At 43.2% G+C, this 20,774-nt stretch overlaps 1 protein-coding gene across 3 annotated transcripts in view; it reads right to left on the reverse strand.

Annotated features, from left to right (window-relative positions):
* PTPRG (protein tyrosine phosphatase receptor type G) overlaps positions 1-20,774 on the reverse strand; it is a 777,275-nt gene that overhangs the window by 213,834 nt on the left and 542,667 nt on the right. The gene's annotated exons all lie outside the window — the stretch shown is intronic.

Here is a 20,774-nt window from a genome sequence, read left to right on the forward strand (position 1 = left end):
TTCAGCTATCCCTACAGTCAGAACACATTCTGTGGCTGCAACCCTTTGAGTTGAAGCATCCAATGCAGTTCTCCCATTTGTTAGGGATGAGATATAAGCATGGAAGGTTAGGAGCTATCAAAGACTGCTACTGTCCTGAGATTATATACAAAGACACCTGGCATGGCTTCCAGAATATTCTTTGAGCCTATCCATCCACGGACCCTAAGAGAAGGCCAACAGTTATAGAAACATCAGCTTTCCGGGAAGGCAGTAAAGGATACAGGCATAAAAGCCAAGGGTCTGGGTGCTAGTTTTAACTCTGTGACCTTGGGCAAGTCACTTGACCTCCTGTATTTCTTTCCAAAAACCTGCTAAGAAAATGACCAGAAGAAAAGCTGGGGCCAGAATAAAGGGTGTAAGGGGATCCACCATGCCATATTTACCAACTTAAGAACCAAACAATATAAGTAAAGATTTGTGATAAATTGTCATGCTCTGTAGAAAGGTGAATTGATATTAAAATATTTGTTGTAGTTTTTTTAATCAATTAGCCCTGTAATCTCTCAAAAGCTTATTATCCTTTATGAACATAACCTCTAATCAGGATTAGTAAATCTCCAAATAGTGATCACTTGAACCTGGAAAGGTATGATGACAGTAATTATTGTTCTGAGATATTTACTGCTTATTCTCATGACTGACGTTAATTTCCTAGCATTATATTGTACACTGAAAAAAAAACTTTTTTTTAACCAAAAGTGCTTTTGAGAGTCACAAATGCCTCTTCTAGAGAGTTCTTCATGAGATTAATAATTTGGCTATGTCTGTTATCCATTTAAATATTTATAAAAACATAAATAATATACTTTCTGTGCCTAACAAAATAATAGAAAAATTAAAAGAAGACTGAAGAGGAAAATCAACACCACTTCTCTGTATTAAAAATGAGTAAATGTAGTTTAACTTAGGTTTAGAACTGGAGAAGGAAATGGCAACCCACTCCAGTGTTCTTGCCTGGAGAATCCCAGGGACGGAGAAGCCTGGTAGGCTGCAGTCCGTGGGGTCGCATAGAGTCGGACACGACTGAAGCGACTTAGCAGCAGCAGCAGCAGCAGAATAGTGAATAGTAGAAGAGAAATTGCATAGAAAAGATCCTCTAGGAAAATGAATTTCTAGTTTTTAGATATTTTCTGACCATATTAGTCCGTATTTATTATTTATTGAAGATATAATATGATGTTCGTTATTATTTAATACCCAAAATATAGTGAAGTTAATTACAGGACTGTTAGGTTTCTTGAAAATTCTATTTTCTGAGCACTCTAGATACCAACAGTACCAAAAACGGAGTGCAGTTTATTTCATACAAGTGATATCATCTAGAAAACTTGTTTTTAAGGGAAGAACTGGGACTCTGAGCTTAGCAGATGTAAACTATTGTATTCAGAATGGATAAAAAACAACATTCTACTGTATAGTATGGGAAACTATATTCAATACCCTGGGATAAAGCGCAACAGAAAAGAATATTTAAAAAAGCATGTCTACATGCATATAACTGAGTCACTCTGCTGTATAGGAGAGGCTGGCAAAACATTATAGATTTATTATACTTCAAAAAAAAAAGACAGATCCTACTCTGCTATGGTACCTTCAATTTGGGAAAGGAATGTGGAGGGGATTCTCTTTTGCCGCTAAAAGAACATAACCTTCTAATTGGTACTTATAGATCAATAACAAGAGCATGTCAAAAATGCAACAGTACTCCCCAAGTGTTCATTTATTTATGTGGAAACACTCAGGCCAGGAGTCCTTCAAAGAACACTGGGTGCTCTTGTGGAGTTTATTTAGGTTTTCATTTGCTGGACCAGCCCCAGGTTTGAAGCAATATCGCTTTGGCAGAACATCCTGAACAGCATTTAATAGGAATCATATTCTCACTTCTCAGCTGGAAGACGACATGAGCAAGATCTTTATAAAGGAACCAGGAAGGCCATCCTTTAGTAACTCAATTCCGTACCATTATGTTTTACAACCAGTATCTCCTCCACAGGACTAAGTTGGACAAGGCAACCAGGTTCAAAGAGAATCTGAGTTCACCCTCTGCTTCCTGTTGCTGTTCAGCCACTGAGTCATGTCCAACTCTTTGCGATCCCATGGACTGCAGCACGTCAGGCTCCTCTGTCCTTCACTATCTCCTGGAGTTTGCTCAAATTCATGTCCACTGAGTCAGTGATGCTATCTAACCATCTTATCCTCTGCCATCCCCTTCTCCTCCTGCTCTCAATCTTTCCCAGCATGTTTCCCAATGAGTTGGCTCTTCGCATCAGGTAGCCAAAATATCGGAGCTTCAGCATCAGTCCTCCCAGTGAATATTCAGGGTTGATTTCCTTAGGGGGCTTCCTGCTGTTTCTGACAGTGGGTTACTAATGGAGTCATCTTCAGCCAGCTCAGCTCTATCATTTCACTTTTAAGATGGAGAGCTCTTTGCTTTGTGTTTTTCAAATGAGCTAGTAAACTGTGTGTGTTTACAAATCCTTCTGTGCTACTGACAAAACCAAAATGGAAGGTTTTGGAACTGTAACCTGTAACAGAGTATAAAGTCTGGGATTAAAAGGCCACAGTAGCCTGGGACCATTCACTTCATTTGTTCTTTTATTCTGATAATTATAATGAAGCTTCAGTCCGGTCACCCATCTGTCGTTTAACAGAGGGTGAAGAGCTAACATGACATTCTGAATGACATCCCTAATTTTTATGTATTAGACATCCGAAAACTATTTGCAGAAACACACTAATGAAATTCCCATGAAGTTCAATCTATAGGCTTACAGGTTTAACAACATGGCTGCAAAATTCATTTTTCACAATGGGAAGCAGTCAGCTTGTATTTGCAGACTGGGCATGACGAAATGCATACATGAACTGATTATAATCACACCCTTGTCCAGCTCTCCAAAATTAAAATGGAACCCGACGAAGACAGAAGGCCCATTCAATACTCTTGCACAATGCGCATAAAACAAGAAATACACACAACAGGAAAAAAACACCCAACATAACAGTCAGTGAAAAGTGAATGTAGATAAATTGCCGGCCTCCAAGCAACAATGAGGATGTTACTACAAACTTGATCGTGAGCAGCATTCATAAAACCCCTTTGACCTGCTTTCCTACCCTAGAAGTTCTCTTTTCATTCGTCACCAACTTGCTTCAAATGCACTCTCCCAGAGCCCGAAACTAATTTTCTTCCTCCTACATAAGAACATAAAATTCCTACAATCTTGGTAATAGAAAGGGATCATTTTTCCCCAGGTCCCAGCCACTGCCGTCTCTTTTCTTTGTGACAAACGGATGACCAGTGCATGCTCCTTGGGTTTCTCTCCAGCTTGTCCCCCAACCCCAGCTTTCCTAATCAGCTCCACGATGCTAACAAGTTAGTCTCCCTACCCAGCCAGTTTCTCAAGGGCTCCCCTGGATAAAACCCCAGAGGAGATGGCCTTCGGGCTTCATGGGGTCCAGCTCCCGACCTTGCGGTTTCCTCCCAGGTCTCCCGGCCTTCTGTGCTCCTGCCTTGGGGCCATGGCACACACTGCTACTCCCCTGAAGCTTCTTGACCTAGAGAAATTCTGGGCAATCACATCTTCAGGAAGCCTCTCCTGACCCCCAAATGGGGCCAGGACCCCGTGACTCGCTCTCAAAGCACTGAATGTCTCTTTCCTTCAATGAGTTCAACACAAGTCTAATCCTGCATCGAAAGCACATTTATGTAATTGTAATATCTACTTTCCTAACAGACTGTGATGTCCACAAGGACCAGGGCCACATGAGTGTGTCCTAACTAAGGCCTGATGTCCAGCGGAGCACCTGGCCCCTGCTGGGCGACGAGGGATATTTAGTGAACACTGAAAGAGATCAGCTGGAAAGGCCCAGACAGTTAACACGCTTCTTCCACTGAGGACTCAGGATAGTACATGATCCACTGTACTAGCATAATGTTCCAATATTGCCTTAAAAAACATTTTTCTGGCCTTGCTGGGTCTTAGTTGCAGCGCACAGGCCCTTGCGGCACGCTGGCTTCTCTAGTCGCGGCTCATGGGCTTAGTTGCCCCATGGTATGGGGGATCTTACTTTCCGAACCAGGGGTCAAACTCACATCCCCTGCATTGGAAGGCAGATTTTTAACCTCTCAACCATCAGGGATGTCTCCCAATACTGTCTTTTACAGCTGGAAAAGCCTTGGAAGTCGCCAGTGAGGTGACATCCAGGACAAGCTGCAGGAATCTCTTTGTAGAGCATCTTTCCTTTGCTCACTGAAGGCCACACAGCGGGTGTGGCTTTGAAATGCCCGAGAACTGATAGGATCGCTGCCTACCAGAGTGCCCTCTGACATCAAGACCGTCTACTTAACAACTTGCGATGGTAAACACTGCTCACTCGCTTTGCTTTATGGCCCAAGAATTTTTAAATGAAGCTTTTATAACAAGGATGTAATTGAAAGAAAGGTACTTTGCTGGGAATCTGGGCTGATTTTACACATTCTCCCGACAGAAGAACGCTGTGCAGCACTTCATCATGTGTAAAGCTGGAGAGAAGATGATTACGATGGGGCTGTTCTGGCAGATGAACACACCAAAGGCGGATTTTCGTTCCTCTAGGCTAAGGCAGCCTGTGGATGGAAGTGCTCCTCTGCAGCAGGTCACAGCCTTTCTCATCCAGAAATGTCGAAAAAGAAAAGCCTTTTGGCAGACCACAGCCCAGATGTGAGCAGGACTGCTTCTGGGCTTCCAGAAAGTTTCAGCAGCACCGAGGGGTCCGCCAGGCAACTGAGAACTCCTGGAGCCTCCCCAAGCCTCCCAACTCAAACACCTTTCTTGGCCCAGGGCCTGAGCTGACTTCTCAGCATCAGCCCTGCACACGGCCTCAGTGGGGACATTGGGCTGGGAGGAGGTCTGGCTCGGTTCCCAAGATCTGGAGCAGGTGCTGCCAGTGCCTGGAATATCCAAGCAGAGAACATCCATAATCTTCCACTGAAGCAACCACACTCAGGGAGCTGCATGGCAACAAGCATAAAGACCCAGTGTCGATGGGCTCGCAGTGAAGTTCCACGGGTAGCCAATTAAAACCATGTGCTTTGGGGGCAGGTAGTGGAAAACACATAGCTCTCCAGCCTTAGCATCTTCCAAATGTTAAGAGAGCTGCTGGCAGCAGTGACTCCAACATATAGGTTTCCCCAATAAAGTCTTTTCCTGAAAGTTCTCATCGCCTGATGTTCTGAGTGCTATCACCACAGAGCCCACCTCGAGGGCTGAGCAGAAACACTTTGAGGAACTGGCCCCACCCCAGGTCCACACTCCTGGGAAGAAAAAGCAGGGAGGTGGGGTTTCCAGGATGGTAGGAGCAGATCCAACTGAGGTTGGCCAGACAGGAAAAGCCTCCAGAGCAGGAAGACTAGGTCTGATCCCACCGTTTTCTATTCATATTTGTGTGACTCAGGGCAAGTTACAAACTGTCTGTTTCTTAGTCTCATTTGTCATTCAGGGACGCAAGTTCTTACCGCACAAGTCTGAGCATCAAGGAAGATAACGGGTATGGATTGGCCAGACAAACATATGACTTTCCTCCCAAATATGATCAGTAACAGACAGTAAGCTGGAGGATGAAGAGACAAAATGCACCCTAGCTCTATTCTCGTCTCCATTTCCTCTGGGCTCGCCAGAAGTGGGGATCTGTCCCAACGTGGATGTGTCCAGAAGGGCCTGGGGAGCAGCTCTCTCTATTCCTTGGAACTCTGCTTCTAGTTCCCCTCTATAAGTCCCTGTCCAAGTTAGGGAAAGAAGCCAAAGTCTTAGTCACTCAGTCATGTCCAACTCTGAGATCTTTTAAGACTGTAGCCCGCTAGGCTCCTCTGTTCATGGAATACTCCAGGCAAGAATACTGGAGTGGGTTTCCATTTCCTTCTCTGTGGGATCGTTCTGACCTAGGGATTGAATCTGGATCTCCCACATTGCAGGTGGATTCCTTGCTGTCTGAATTACCAGGGAAGCCCACCCAAGTCAGGGAAGGCCCCCTAAATACAACTGTTTGAAGAAAAGCAAGCTCAGCTGTTTTTCCTACACTGTCTTCCCATTTCACACAGCCACACCCCAGCCAGAGGGGAAGGCCGGGCTTCTGGCCTCCAGCTTTGAGCAGCCAGCCCAAGACAGCAGTCCCAGGACCTTGCGCCTGGGTTAATGCATCAGCTTGGCCTTGCTCTGCCTCCTCATCCTCTCCAGGTGGGGAGAAGCTTGTAGCTCATCTGAGCCTCCGTTGCAGTCTCCTTCCATCCACCTCGTCGCTAACAACTCTTACTCCTTCATTTCTTCTGGCACAAACTAGGAAGCAGGAGAGACGATGAGGCTCCTCTACACCTAGGAGATTATTGCCATCCTGGGTAATAGGATAAGGTGGAGTCACCCACAGACAACGACACTTCCTCAAATTGTTCATTGTAAACTAAGAACACAATGCAAGCGGGACTGGTGCTACCCTGGGATGTGAGAGAGGGAGGGTCGTTGGGGTGTCATCAGCAGAGAACACGCTCTGTTAAGGAGACTGTCGAGTAAGGCCCCAGTGAATCATTAGCTGCCTAAGCAGAAATGCGGGGGCTGGGGGGAGGTAAGAGGGGGTGAGGATAATTCAGGAGACCCAAGGGAGTCCCAGGGATTTCCCCACTGGCTCACCGGTAAAGAATTCGCGAGCACTGCAGAAGCTGCTGGAGATGAGGGTTCGATCCCTGAGTTAGGAAGATCCCCTGGAGGAGGGCATGGCAATCCACTCCAGTATTTTTGCCTAGAGAATCCCGTGGAAAGAGGAGCCTGGCGGGCTACAGTCTATAGGGTTGCAAAGAGTCAGACGTGACTTAAGAGACTGAGCATGCATGCGAGGGAGTCCCGAGAGCCAGTCACTAGCTCACTGCATCTAAGAATCACACACGAGCAAGGGCAGGGGCGAGGGTAGGGAGAAAGACTGCTGCTCAGACCACCACCCAGACCAAGGACATCTAAATCCTGGGAAGGGGCCCCAAATACCAGGAGATTCACAGCTCTTCCAGTGATCCCACTGTGCAGTCAGTGGGGAGGACAAGCATCTTTGCTCTTGCCAGTCCCTGAGCTTGGAGAGGAAGAGGAAGAACAAACCACAGATAAGGAGTCAGGACCCCAGTGCAGGGGACAACGCCTTTCCTCTCTCACACAATGTGGGTTCTTTACTCTTCCTTCCACATGACCGCAGCTCTCGGTGACGGCTTTTTGTTACTGCATAAATGATGATACCTGCTACTGCCTAGATTACAACGGAAGCTCACATTTACTGAGAGCCTACTCTGCACCACACGCATGTTCATTCCATCTATTTTCACAAACACAGTCCTCACGGCAATCCTGAAACATAGGTCTCTTTTCATCTGTTCCATTGTCCAGATGAGAAAACTAAGATGAAGTTTACAAGTAACTGATGGGCTGAACTAGGATTGAATCAAGCCAGCGAGATCCAGAGTCTCTCTGCTTCACCAAGCAGACTCTCTTAAGTAGTGACTTCTGCTTGCATTCAGGACCTCTGAGGGCTTCCCAGGTGGCACTGGTGGTAAAGAATCCGCCTGCCAATGCAGGAGACCCAGGAGATGTGGGTTCGATCCCTGGGTGGGGAAGATCCCCTGGAGAAGGGCATGGCAACCCACTCCAGCATTCTTGCCTGAGAACCCCATGGACAGAGGAGCCTGGCGAGCCACAGTCCATGGTATTAGAAAGACTCAGACCAACTGAGTGACTGCACACAGCACGATGCGTCTGTGGTAAGCAGTGAGACTGTAACAGCAAACAGAGAAAGGTTTTTGTCTTAGTGTGTGTGTGCGTGTGTGCGTGCATGCACACATCCATGTGTGTATGCATGGAGTCACGTCCTTGATAACATGACAGGGTCCATAGTCTATTCAATTCTCTGGACACCATGGTGCCCACAGTACATGGGACACCATGTGGACTCTGCAGCTTTGCAAAGGGAATAAACAAAGAAGGCAATGGAAGAGCCACAGGAGAGGAGAGAGACATGTGTATGGGCTGATCATATCCCCTTGGACAAGGAGGAACAGAGAGTGAGAGCCGCAAAACACAGATGACAAGCACCTCCCACTCACAACCCAATGAATGGCGCACAGTGACCATGGGGACGGATGAAACAGATTGCCAGCACAATCATTCTCATGCCATAGCATTAAGAAGCCTCCAGCAATCACATCATTATTGCTGGCAGTGTCCCTAACCACGCAGACAATAATAAAGGATCTCCAAAGACAGGATACATTTCCAGCACAAATAAGGCTACATAAAGGATACCTGGTTTACAACTTTGACACTGGAGTGAAATTCACGACTAGGAATTCAGCAGCCAGGTGGGGGCAGAGCTGATGGGGTCCTCTGACTTCCGAAGAGCACCCCCCACTCACCATGTGCAGGCATCTGGGCCCATACCAATGTGTTCCTTGTTTCTCCCCCAGCTGACTGGCTGCTCCAATTAAATTAATATTTATTTCACCATCCCAGGTGTTAGGAGTAATTACTTTAGCTCGTCTTTAAAGGAGTAAGAGAGATGTGTAGATGCTCCTTGAAGAAATTTGAATCTGGTTACCTCCTCCTGAATTACAGCACCAATGACAACACTTAGACTTCAGAACCTTGTCTCACACTCAAGGTAATCAGAGCTCAAGCACCCTCCACCAAACACAAGGAGCCTGGGAAGATGCATATAGTTGATGTGCCCAAAGCAGTATGATTATTTTAATGTATCTATTCTGGGCCAGGCTTCAGGGTACAGGGAAGCAATCATTCAGAGTATTCCCTTTTAGAAATGATACAAATGAACTCACTTTATAAAACAGAAACAGACTCACAGACTAGAGAATGAACAAATCTATGGTTGCTGGGGAGCAGTGAGGGAAGGATGAGGGGAAGAGATAGTTAGGGAGTTTGGGACAGATCTGTACACCCTGCTACATTTTAAATGGTTAACCAGAAAGGACCTACGGTATAGCACAGGGTACTCTGCTAAATGTTATCTGGCAGCTTGGATTGGAGGGGGCTTGAGGGGAGAATGGATACATGTATGTGCATGGCTGAGTCCCTCCACTCTTCACCTGAAACTACCTCAACATGTTAATTGGCCACACCCTAATAGAAAATTTAAAAAAAAATTTTTTTAAAAAGAACGAAGTATTTCATTTTATTTTAGCATCTGGACTCCAGTTGTTACTCGTTATCAATATCATGTAAATGATTACTTATTACAGTCACTGAAATACTACAAATTTTACAGACTGGTTCAAATTCTGTTCCATGGCACTTTCCCAGACATGATTTTTTTTGAAGCTCATGACAAATCAACAGGATAGCAGTATCTCCATTTTATGGACAAAGAAATTGAGGCAGCGAGAGAAGGAATAGCTTTGTCCAAATGAGTAGGCTAGTGAGGGACAAATCTAAATTTTAGGATAGAACTATCATTCCAAAATGCCAACCCTCACCAGAAATTTTTTCCTAACATTGATTTCACAATCAAAGGAAATCTAAGCATCGGAGAAAAGTTCTGGAATCAGAAGCTCCTTCTCAGAGGACTGGCAGGAGCATTACAAGAGATAATGCATGTACAATGCTTGGCAGAACAATCTCTTGACCACGATCCACAACCGCCACCTGCTGGGTTTATTTTTTGTTTGTTTATATTCATAGCGAATTGGAAATTGTAATTCTTTTTTAGAAGTCTTGGAATTTTACCCATCCGAAGTACTTTAGTGGGATGAGGACATCTTTCACCTGTACAACATAAAACAGAGAGGAACCAAAGCTTTAGGTTGACTGCCATTTAAAGAAAAAAAAAAACAGGAGGGTAGCCAGGTTGCTGAGTTCAGATGTGGCCCTAGACATTTGTTTCCTGTCCTGAATGATCTAGTAATCGTGTGTTAGTTAGCTGCTTGCATTTCTGAGACATCTGGCACTAAACCTGATAATCAGTAGTCAAAAAAAAAAAAAAAAAAAGAACTGGTGCCTGGCAGCCACCATTGGAGAGGTGCCTAAAAATAGAAATAATTCATTGAAACCTTATCAGAATGGTGCTCAAGGACGCCAAGCTGCTTGGGAAAACCCTGCAGAAAGTCAAGTAAGACCTCACAAATACAGATAAAAAAGACTCAGGAATGGAATTATCTAAGAGTCTAAATCACTTTAGAAATTGTTGCTGTTCAGTCACTAAGCCGTGTCTGACCCTTTGCCATCCCATGAACTGTAACACACTAGGCCCCTTTGTCCTCCAGTATCTCCCAGAGTTTGCTCCAATATATGTCCATTGAGTCGGTAATGCTATCTAACCGTCTTATCCTCTGCTGCCCCCTTCTTCTTTTGCCTTCAGTCTTTCCCACCATCAAGGTCTTTTCCAATGACTCGGCTCTCTGCATAAGGTGGCCAAAGCACTGGAGCTTCTACTTCAGCATCGGTCCTTCCAGTGTATATTCAGGGTTGATTTCTTTTTAGGATTGACTGGTTTGATCTCCTTGCAGCCCAAGGAACTCTCAAGAGCGTTCTCCAGCACTACAATTAGAAAGCCTCAATTCTTTGGTGCTCAGCTTCTTTATCAGCCTTCCTTATGGTTCAAGCCCCTTTATGGGGTCCAGGAAGAGGTCTCTAGAGATAGAGGTTTTTATTTCATTATATGTGGCTCACACCGATGTGATTTTAGGAGTGCTCCTCACCAAATCCATTTATATGATATCTAAGAGTTCTCTGTTAGAACCAAAAGATTGGTATCAAATGAATCCTACATAAAATTGGTCGATAATATTCAGCTGATACACACAGATTAAGCAGCTCCTCTCACTGCAATGCAATCTATAATACTTATGTGTCTAATTAATGCTTTCTTAAGTAAGTTCCAGCTTACCTCAACTTCGGACAAACCCAGATGCCAAATAAGTGAGATCTAAATTAATTAACTCTATGATTTTATATGCAGCAACTAGGAATTTGCATGAACAGAAAAATCACATAACTTAATACATATTCAGAGAACTCAAAGGACTGAGAAAAATAGAATCTGCTATGTAAACGTGTTCAGGCAGGTCAATGTATAGGTATGTTTAGGACTCCCACAAAACCCAAAGCAGGGGAACTCAATGCTAACATCTTTCTCAAAAGACAGCTAGGCAGTCCTAATAAAGAAACAATGGGAACGTTACCCAGCCATTAAAAAAAAAAAAAGAATGAAATAATGCCATCTGCAGCAATATGGATGGACCTAGAGACTGTCATACTAAGTGAGAAAGTCAGACAAATATCATGTGATATTCATTATATGTGGAATCTAAGAAAACAAGAATACAAATGAAGTGATCTACAAAACAGAAATAAGTTACAAATGTAGAAGACAAAATCACAGTTACCTGTGGATAAGGGGGACACTGGGATTGACCCATACACACTACCGTATATAAAATAGATAACTAGTAAGAACCTACTGTACAGCAGAGGGAACTGTACTCAATGCTCTGTAATGGCCTATGAGGGAAGAGAATCTGAAAAACAGTGGATGTATGTGTATGTAAAACTGATTCCCTTTGCTGCACAGCAGAAATTAACATTGTAAATCAACTCTACTTCAATAAAAAAATAAGAGACACCCCAAATACTGTGTGTTTTACTGTATCACATTTGGGTGCTTACTCGCTGCAAGTGAAAGATAGGAGGGTTAAAGTATTATGGAAGTTCTCCAAATAGTCTCTGTTTCTCTCACAAACCACAGGACTGCATTCCTGAAAAATATCACAGTTGGCCAGATGGTATTACCAAGATCAAGATGACAGAGGAAGAAGTGGATACTAGAGAAATGAGGAAAAGTCTCATATAAATCAGAGAAGGCAATGGCACCCCACTCCAGTACTCTTGCCTGGAAAATCCCATGGATGGAGGAGCCTGGTAGGCTGCAGTCCATGGGGTTGCGATGAGATGGACACGACTGAGCGACTTCACTTTCACTTTTCACTTTCATGCACTGGAGAAGGAAATGGCAACCCACTCCAGTGTTCTTGCCTGGAGAATCCCAGGGATGCAGGAGCCTAGTGGGCTGCCATCTATGGGGTCGCACAGAGTTGGACACAACTGAAGTGACTTAGCAGCGGCAGCAGCAGCTGCTCATATAAATAAAACTAAGTTTCTTCTTCATTTGTTACCACCTCATGGAAAAATAGTTGAATGGATTTCTACCAACTAAGAAGAGCTGTGCAAAACAGTCTGTCTTTACATCGAATCCCTATGGTGTACCAGACAAGTGCTTTGGAGTATGGGTCAAGGTATGCTCAAGTAAGGCAGTTACTCGAGCTTCCCTGGTGGTCCAGTGACTAAGACTCCACTTTCCTGATTCAGGGCAGCCCGGGTGCAATTCCTAGTCAAGGAACTAGATCCCACATGTGGCAACTAAAGATCCCATATACTGCAAGTAAGACCCAGTGCAGCCAAATAAATACTAAAAAAAAAAAGATAGGGCTCCTCTGGTGCTCCAGTGATTAAGAACCTGCCTTGCGATGCAGAGGACACCGGTTTGATCCCCAGTCCTGGAAGATCCCGCATGCCGGAGGCAACTAGACCCACGCAGCACTACTGAGCCCACATACTACAACGACTGAAGTCCTCACACCTAAAGCCCATGCTTCACAACAAGACAAGCCAGCACACCTCAACCAGAGAGTGGCCCCTGCTCTCCGCAACTAGAGAAAGCCCGAGCAGCAATGAAGATTCAGCACATTCCATGAACAAAAAATCTTAACAGAAGACAGGTAAGTCTCATCCGGAACACATAGAGAAACAAAAGCTCTGGGCTTCAGATAAGCACACTTGTATCATATATATTAAAATGCTACAGACAAAGAAAACAAACAGTGGGTTTCATGTAAACCCTGAACTCAGAACTGCAAGCTTCTCATTTGGGCAACTCAATGCCGCAGCACCACAGGTGAGTAACAATTGGATTCATCCAGCTCAAGACGGTTCCTCACTCCTCTGGGACAATGCCGAGATGGCCAAAGAGAGAAGCCGTAACAGACCTCTGAAATAAAACCAGCATTAATAGCTTTAAAATCCTGCCCTAGGAAAGCACAGGGACCGTGGGAACAAGAGCATCCTGTGATTCATGGAGACACGGTCTCCTACAGCCTACACCAAGGGAGCTTCCTTGATCTCTGTTTTTCAAACCAGTCCCACTGAAGTCTAGTTCAAAGGCATTTGCACATGCTCTTAACCTTTGTTTACTTTTCTAGGTCTAAGTGAATGTACTATTAAATCGGTGCTTGTTTCACAAATCATTGCGGTGCCTGGGAACACATTTCCCCTGGGTTCTTTCATTTCTAGGGGCTGAGGTGAGGTTGGAATACCTAGAGGCAGGGTTGATTTAAATTGCTCTACAGTGTTGTGTTGGTTTTTGCCCACCAACAACACAAATCAGTCATAATTACACATATAGCCCCTTCCTTGTGAGCTTCCCCCCCTTCCCCACATCCCACCCCTTGAGGTCACCACAGAGCACCAGGCTGGGCTCCCTATATTATACAGTGACTTCCCACTATACATTTTACACATGGTAGTGTACATATGTTGATGCTATTTTCTCCGTTCATCCCACTCTTTCCTTCCCCCACTGTGTCTGCAAGTCCGTTCTCTATACCTGTGTTTTCATTCCTTCCCTGCAAACAGGCATCTAAGCCTTTAAGTCTTATCTTAGAATCCAGTCAACGAAACCCTGGTTGACCAGAGTCCTAGGGGACTTCTCAGGCATGGGATGATTTAGTTATTCTTACAGCCATCAGCTAGCAGAATAACCCAAGCAGCCCGGATCAGTTCAGTTCAGTTCAGTTGCTCAGTCACGTCCAACTCTTTGCGACCCCATGAATTGCAGCATGCCAGGCCTCCCTGTCCATCACCAACTCCCGGAGTTCACTCAGACTCACGTCCATTGAGTCAGTGATGCCATCCAGCCATCTTATCCTCTGTCGTCCCCTTCTCTTCTTGCCCCCAATCCCTCCCAGCATCAGAGTTTTTTCCAATGAGTCAACTCTTTGCATGAGGTGGCCAAAGTACTGGAGTTTCAGCAGCCCGGATAGCCCACATCTACTGAGATCGAAACCCTCTGGTGTCCTCACGCAAAGCTGGGTTTCTCAATGTGAGCGCTGACATTTGGGCCAGACCAAACTGTGTTGTGAAGGGCTCTCTTGTGCACTGCAGAATCCTGAGCAGCATCCCTGGCTTCCATCCACTAGATACCAGCAGCACCGCTACCCCAATGTGACACACTGAAGTGTAGCCAGACATGGCTTCAGGTCCTCTGGGGGGAAAATCCCCTGCACCCCTCCCTCAAGAACCACTGCCATTAAAAAAGTTAATAAATGACTGTTCAAATCTTAACCCTGTTCACTCACAGTATCCTTATCTAACCATACCATTCATTCAATTCCCTTTATAGCCTTTTCATAAAAGGGAAAAGGCAGAAGAAAAAAAGCTGTCATCAAATCTATAAAATAATTACAGGCACAGAGTCTAAGGGAATTTAGAATGAGATCAAAGGTTTTAACTGTAGGCAAAAAGAGTAAGGACAAAATTTTAAGTTAGGAGAAAAATAACTTTTGGGTACCAGAAAAATTAAGAGAGGCTCAGAAGCACATATACATATATAATAACTGGTACCAATGATATACACTTCTTTCTCTACCTTCTCCAACACAATAGCCAAATTTTCTGATTCAGTTTTACACAAAGAGCACAGACCCTGGAGATACCCTACTGCTGTTGAAATACTGGCTCCAACATTTATTGGCTGATACAATGTTGAGTAATTTATACTGAAAAAAGTTCCATGCCTCACCTTGTGCATCAGTAAAATGGATACAATAACACCTTGAGGGGGGTCTCAGTAAAGATTACATGCATTAAGTCTGTGATAAACACTAACTTTTATTAGAAGTGCTTGCATTCTGTTTAGAAGCATCTTTTCAACTAGTTTACCTAGAGGAAAGAGAAGGAAAAGAAGCGAGTTGTCACTCACCTCTAACCTTGGGATGCAAGATGCTTTGTGTGTAGAGTTGTCCCAAGAGATCTAATTATTAATAGTTAAGGTATGTACATCTACTTCAGGGAAATCGGAGCTTAAGAAAAATCAGACAACTGGATTCACAGTAACAAAACTAGAATTCTTAGCTTAGTAGATTTCAAAGAGCTATGGGATCATGGCCAACCACTTCGCTCTCAGACAGCCAATCTCTCTTCTGTCATTATAATGGGATCACTATAGAGTTCCCAGTATTTCATTTGAGACTATGACAATCAGATTCGGTGACTGGCCAAAACATCTAAATTCTAAAGTAAACGGTAGAATCTAAACCATCATTTAGTGATGTACAAAGGCAAAGAACTTGGTAACTGTCCTTGAAGTGCAATGATTTAATTAAAGAAGATTTTCACATGGTCTTTTTCAAAGTTTCTTAATTATGTAATGCTTCGCCAATTGTAGTCCTCCATAATATCCACTAAGAGGAAATTTGAATTACAGGCCATTTGCAGACAGGAGATGTACTGAAAACACCTCATAGGGCATAAATGCAATGTTGTACATCCACACATCTATTCCACGATTGCACCTGAGCATTAAAGACAACTCTGCCCTCACTTAATGGTAGGTCTTGTGAAATCAATTAGCTGTTAAAAGTTTAATTGGAACATATGTATTTTAATTCTTGCTGTGTATTAAAAAAAAAAAAATTCTCTTAATTAGCCCAAAACATTCCGAAATTACACTTCTAGGTAATGTAGTGAAAGAACTGAACTTATAACTGGATAAAACCAAGGATGTGGAAAATGTGAGAAGGATGATATTCAAACAGCAGCGACTGGAAAGGGATAAATTAAGAATCATATTAGTTTACTTCAGTTATTCCCAAAAGCAGTCTAAGGAAGAAGTTGTAAAAATCCATCACGAGTCCTTGACACAAATTCACTCAGTCTCTGAGTCAAAAATAGTTCTTGGATTTTTTTTTTTTTTTTGCTGGGTGTTTGGTAGTGGGTTTAATATTTTTTTCCTTCCTTTCCTTCTCACTCCTTCCTTTTCTCCTTCTTTCTCTCTGCTCCCTTCCTTCTCCCTTCATTCTATGGGGTAGAGGCGTTCATTTCACCTTGCCCACAGGTCCAGTCGTAAGTTAAGGAAAAAAAAAAAATTATCTATAGCCATGATAGAAAATGTGCTGTTCATTAAAAAAGAAAAACCATTTCTCAGGATGGTTAAAAAAAAAAAAATTAACTGAAAAGGTGACTTTAGGTCACCATAAATAAAAAAGGGGGGTTTATACTGGTATTGTGCTTTGTAGAAAAATAGGAGGAAAATGAAAAATGGAGGAAACTCCAGTTCTAAAACTCACAAATAGGAAATCCATACTCTTATAATTAAATATTTATCATTCTGAAATTATACATATAAAGACATAATTCTTGTACTCTTTTCTGGATACTTTATCTACTTAATTTGATCTGTCTTCCCCTACCTCCCAATGAAAAAATGATGCTATTAGTAAAGCAACAATTCAAAGGCCACCTCTTTTCAAAGCTTACAGTTACCTAACTATTTTGAGAGCAAGCTTCCTTCTGAGGATGCATTCGCCATGCTAATGAAGAATGGCAGGAAGAAGGTGCTTAACATACCGCAGAATGAGTAAAATGAGTCAACACAAGCAGAGATACAGCAAGAGCAAGAAAAAAGACATACATACAGATGAGCAGAAATACAAAGAAACTAACCCTAGGAAGGAAATGCACAAGAAAGAGAGTCATGGTAGAATGGAAAAGAGCCAACAATCCAAAAAAGCCTCTCTCCCCACCCATCATCTACTGAGATAAAATCATTTCGGTGGGAAACTTAATTTGTTTTCCCCCAAATGGCCATGACACTGCCTGTGGGGTCTTAGCTCCCCGACCCAGGGATAGAACACCCACCCACCCACCTACTATGGAAGTAGAGTCCTAACCACTGAACTGCCAGGCAATTTCCTGTGGGAAACTTTATAAGAACAATTTCAGACATAGATATACCCAGATATTCTTGGCACTAACACACTCCTTTAAGGCCTCTGAATGCACTGTACCTTTTAAGAAGTTTCAAGCCCTGATGCTTTTCCCAACTACAGGCATAAGCAGACATAGAGTTGAGAGCAATGTTAGACCCAAAGGAGTCCCAGATTAGAACTGCCTCCTCAGTGGATCCGCAGTCTGAGAATCCTCATGGTCAGTGTCCTTCACCATTTCAAAAGCCTTACCCTTCTGTAAAACCATCACCTTTTTCAGCTGAAGCTTACGCAGTTACCTAGGCACGTGCTTTTCCAAAACCCAAATCATCAGTCTTGTGGTGGGATCCTAAAAGGCTTCCTGTAAGTTAGTCCTATCCACTACAAATATCCTGAGCAACAAGTGAGGTCAAGACACTGATGTGAGGGCTAGAGAAAGGTGGATGGTGGGACAGGAAGCAGAGGAACAAGACATGGACCTCCACCTCCAAGACTGTAGTCCAGTAATCTCAGGTCTTACCCTCCCTCATGGGCTTCACAGGTAACTCACAGTAAAGAATCCACTTGCCAAGAAGGAGATGCAGGTTTGATCCCTGAGAAGCAAAGATTCCCTTGAGAAGGAAAAGGCAACCCACTCCAATATTCTTGCCCAGAAAATTCCATGGACAGAGGAGCCTGGTGGGCTACAGTCCATGGGGTCGCAAAAGAGTTGGACACAACTTAGTGACCAAACAACACTCCCTAATGCCTGTTTCTAATCACTTCTTCACTACCAGGCTATCGCGTGCGCCTTTCCAGTCAAGACTCGGGACAGCCTGCATATGTTTGCACTGAATTCACCTAAGTACTTGCACCACCAAGTCACAATGGGAGTCACCCACAAGAGACGCACTTGATGAGTGAGCCGAGGCTCCCAGTCCTCCATGAATTCGCAGTACAAAGTCAGAAGAAACCGACTGACATCAGAGCGAGACTGTGAGATGGAGTGGAAAGAGAAGTGGTGGGTTAGAGGAAGGACAAATCACAGCTCCTTTGGTGGGGGGAGACCCAGGGAAGTGGAGAAAAAGCCTTCCTTGCCAGCCCTGGATGAGTCATCAAGAACTCCTCCTGCCTTCTCCACGTCTATAAATAATCCCAGGTGCTGCCATTTCATTTAATTACTAAGCCTCTCCAGATGGAGAAAAATAATTAAGCAGTCTGCACCACTGAGTGATATAAAGAATGGGTTAGCAACTCTGGAAACATTGGAGTTTTGAAGTTTGCTTTCAACTATGAAGGAAGGACAGAGTGCTGCTGCTGCTGCTAAGTCACTTCAGTCGTGTCTGACTCTGTGCGACCCCATAGACAGCAGCCCACCAGGCTCCCCCGTCCCTGAGATTCTCCAGGCAAGAACACTGGAGTGGGTTGCCATTTCCTTCTCCAATGCATGAAAGTGAAAAGTGAAAGTGAAGTCGCTCAGTCGTGTCTGACTGTTAGCCACCCCAGGGACTGCAGCCCACCAGGCTCCTCCATCCGTGGGATTTTCCAGGCAAGAGTACTGGAGTGGGGTGCCATTGCCTTCTCCTAGGACAGAGAGAGGAAGGCCCAAATGTATGAGCAACAGACCTTAGCAAAAATCCAATGACAGCAGTCAGTTTGTGGATAGAAATTGGAATAAGAAAAAAAAAAAAAAAAAAAAACTTGTGCAAAGGGGCCCAATGCTCCCAGAAGAAGGAGCTAGCATTAAATGAAAAAAGCTTTAATGGAGTTGCTGAAGACAGGTTGTCAAAAAGAAGTACTATAAGACAACCTATAAATACATCAACTTATTTCTTAAATGTATAAGAAACATGCTATTGATTGGGCCCCTGGATGCAGACATGATAAAAATTTTCTTTGTGTCTGATGCAAAGATTCAGAAGTGATTATACCCAACAAGGTCTAAAAAAGAAGCTGAAAAGAAAACCACCTGAGAAAAGTTTCTAAATATAGATGCTTTTAAAGAATCATGCATTTATAATTCTGAAGTTCAATAGACTCAGGAAATATAAATAAAATTTCTGGCATTTAAATAACAATGGCAACTGGGTAGCAATACAAATGAGATTTCTTCGCCATCACATATTCAAAGATAATCATCATGTCCTTCCTCAAAAGGAAAAAAAAAAAAAAACCCACAAAAATCAAACCTATAAAATCAAAATTTTACAAGCTTGGGAATCCCAAACTTCTATAAGCAACAGATTGAAAGTCATTAAGATGGTTGCATGGTTCAAAGGCATTTTGATGCTCATGGGGATAATGGAGGAAACAGTTCAAAGGGAAATAATGAAGAAACAGATTGCAAGAAAGAAAAATCAAACCAGAACCCAATTTCAAGGGCGATGATAGAAGATTCTTGATTTAAAAAAAATACAGGTCGAGTTAAACATAATGTCACTCTGAGAATTGAGTAGTCTCTGCTCTATACAGAGAGTCCCTAACTTATAATTTTGATTTGATGATACTCTGAAAGTGATACACATAATTTCGAATTTTGCTCTTTTCCCAGGCTATTGAGATGGTAAGATAAACTGTCATCTGATGACAGGCAAGGCAGTCAGCCACAGCTTCCTGTCAGTCACGTGATCACAGGGTAGATAACCAATACATATACAACCTTTCTGTATCAGATGACCCTTCCTTTTTCCCTTTCACTATTCAGTAAATCCCACGAGACAATGAAAACTTCATGCTGTGCTATACTTTTTGTTAACAATAACAGGCTTTGTGTTAGATAAACAGGTTCAGCCATTGGCTAATGTAAGTATTCTAAGCACGTTTCAGGTAGGCTGGGCCAAGCTACGATGGTTTGACGTTCAGTAAGTTACGTGTATTAAATGCATTTTCCACTTGCTACGTTTTAAATTTACAATGTTTACCAGGAGGAAACCTCAACTTGTCAAGGAAGATTTGTAACTTCACATCAAAATTAATTAAACCTTTTTGAGTTATTTTCAAAACAAAGTATCATCAACAAATCGCCTGATCAGTCCACTGTCATTTCAACCGTCCTATAAACACAGGCTTTCATCCTTGTTCTTTAAAGAGAGAACCCAATCAGTGTGTTACCCAAATAATGAGAATACATTAAAGGAGCATTTTGATGACTTTTGGCTTTTTACATTTCTACAGGACTTCAAAACAGGCTGATAGAGAAGATTCTATTTTACCAAACAGAAAATACGTATTTTTTGTACTAATAAATTAGCTAAACAACCATCTATTTATTCTCTTAGTGATTTAACAAGTATCTTCATGCCTCGCCTATTTCTTATTTTACCCTATTTTATTTAAAAAATTCTTTAAAATCAAACTTGAGCCTTCCTTTCTCCTTTATCTTCCAGAGGGCCACTAGCCCAAAGGTGTGTGAACTGGAAAAAGGGTCTTCTTTCTCCAGATGCATTTAGTAACATGTGTTGGAAAACTGTAACATTCCACTCAGCAGTAGTTATCTACGAAATGAATGCGCCTTTTAGTACTGCGTGGGCACAAAAGCATAAAACCTTGTGGGGCTGCCACGATTTGCTCTGCTCTGTACCTGGAAGCGATCCTTCCTTTACTGGTGTTCACACAAAGCACTCACAGGAAATCTGCCTCACTGCATTTCAACATTGAGACTGACCTTCAATTCTGTCCGCAACCAAAGGATGTCAGG

The sequence above is a fragment of the Bos javanicus genome, chromosome 22 (genome assembly GCF_032452875.1).
Source record: "Bos javanicus breed banteng chromosome 22, ARS-OSU_banteng_1.0, whole genome shotgun sequence".
In the NCBI taxonomy this organism is placed as follows: Eukaryota; Metazoa; Chordata; class Mammalia; order Artiodactyla; family Bovidae; genus Bos; species Bos javanicus.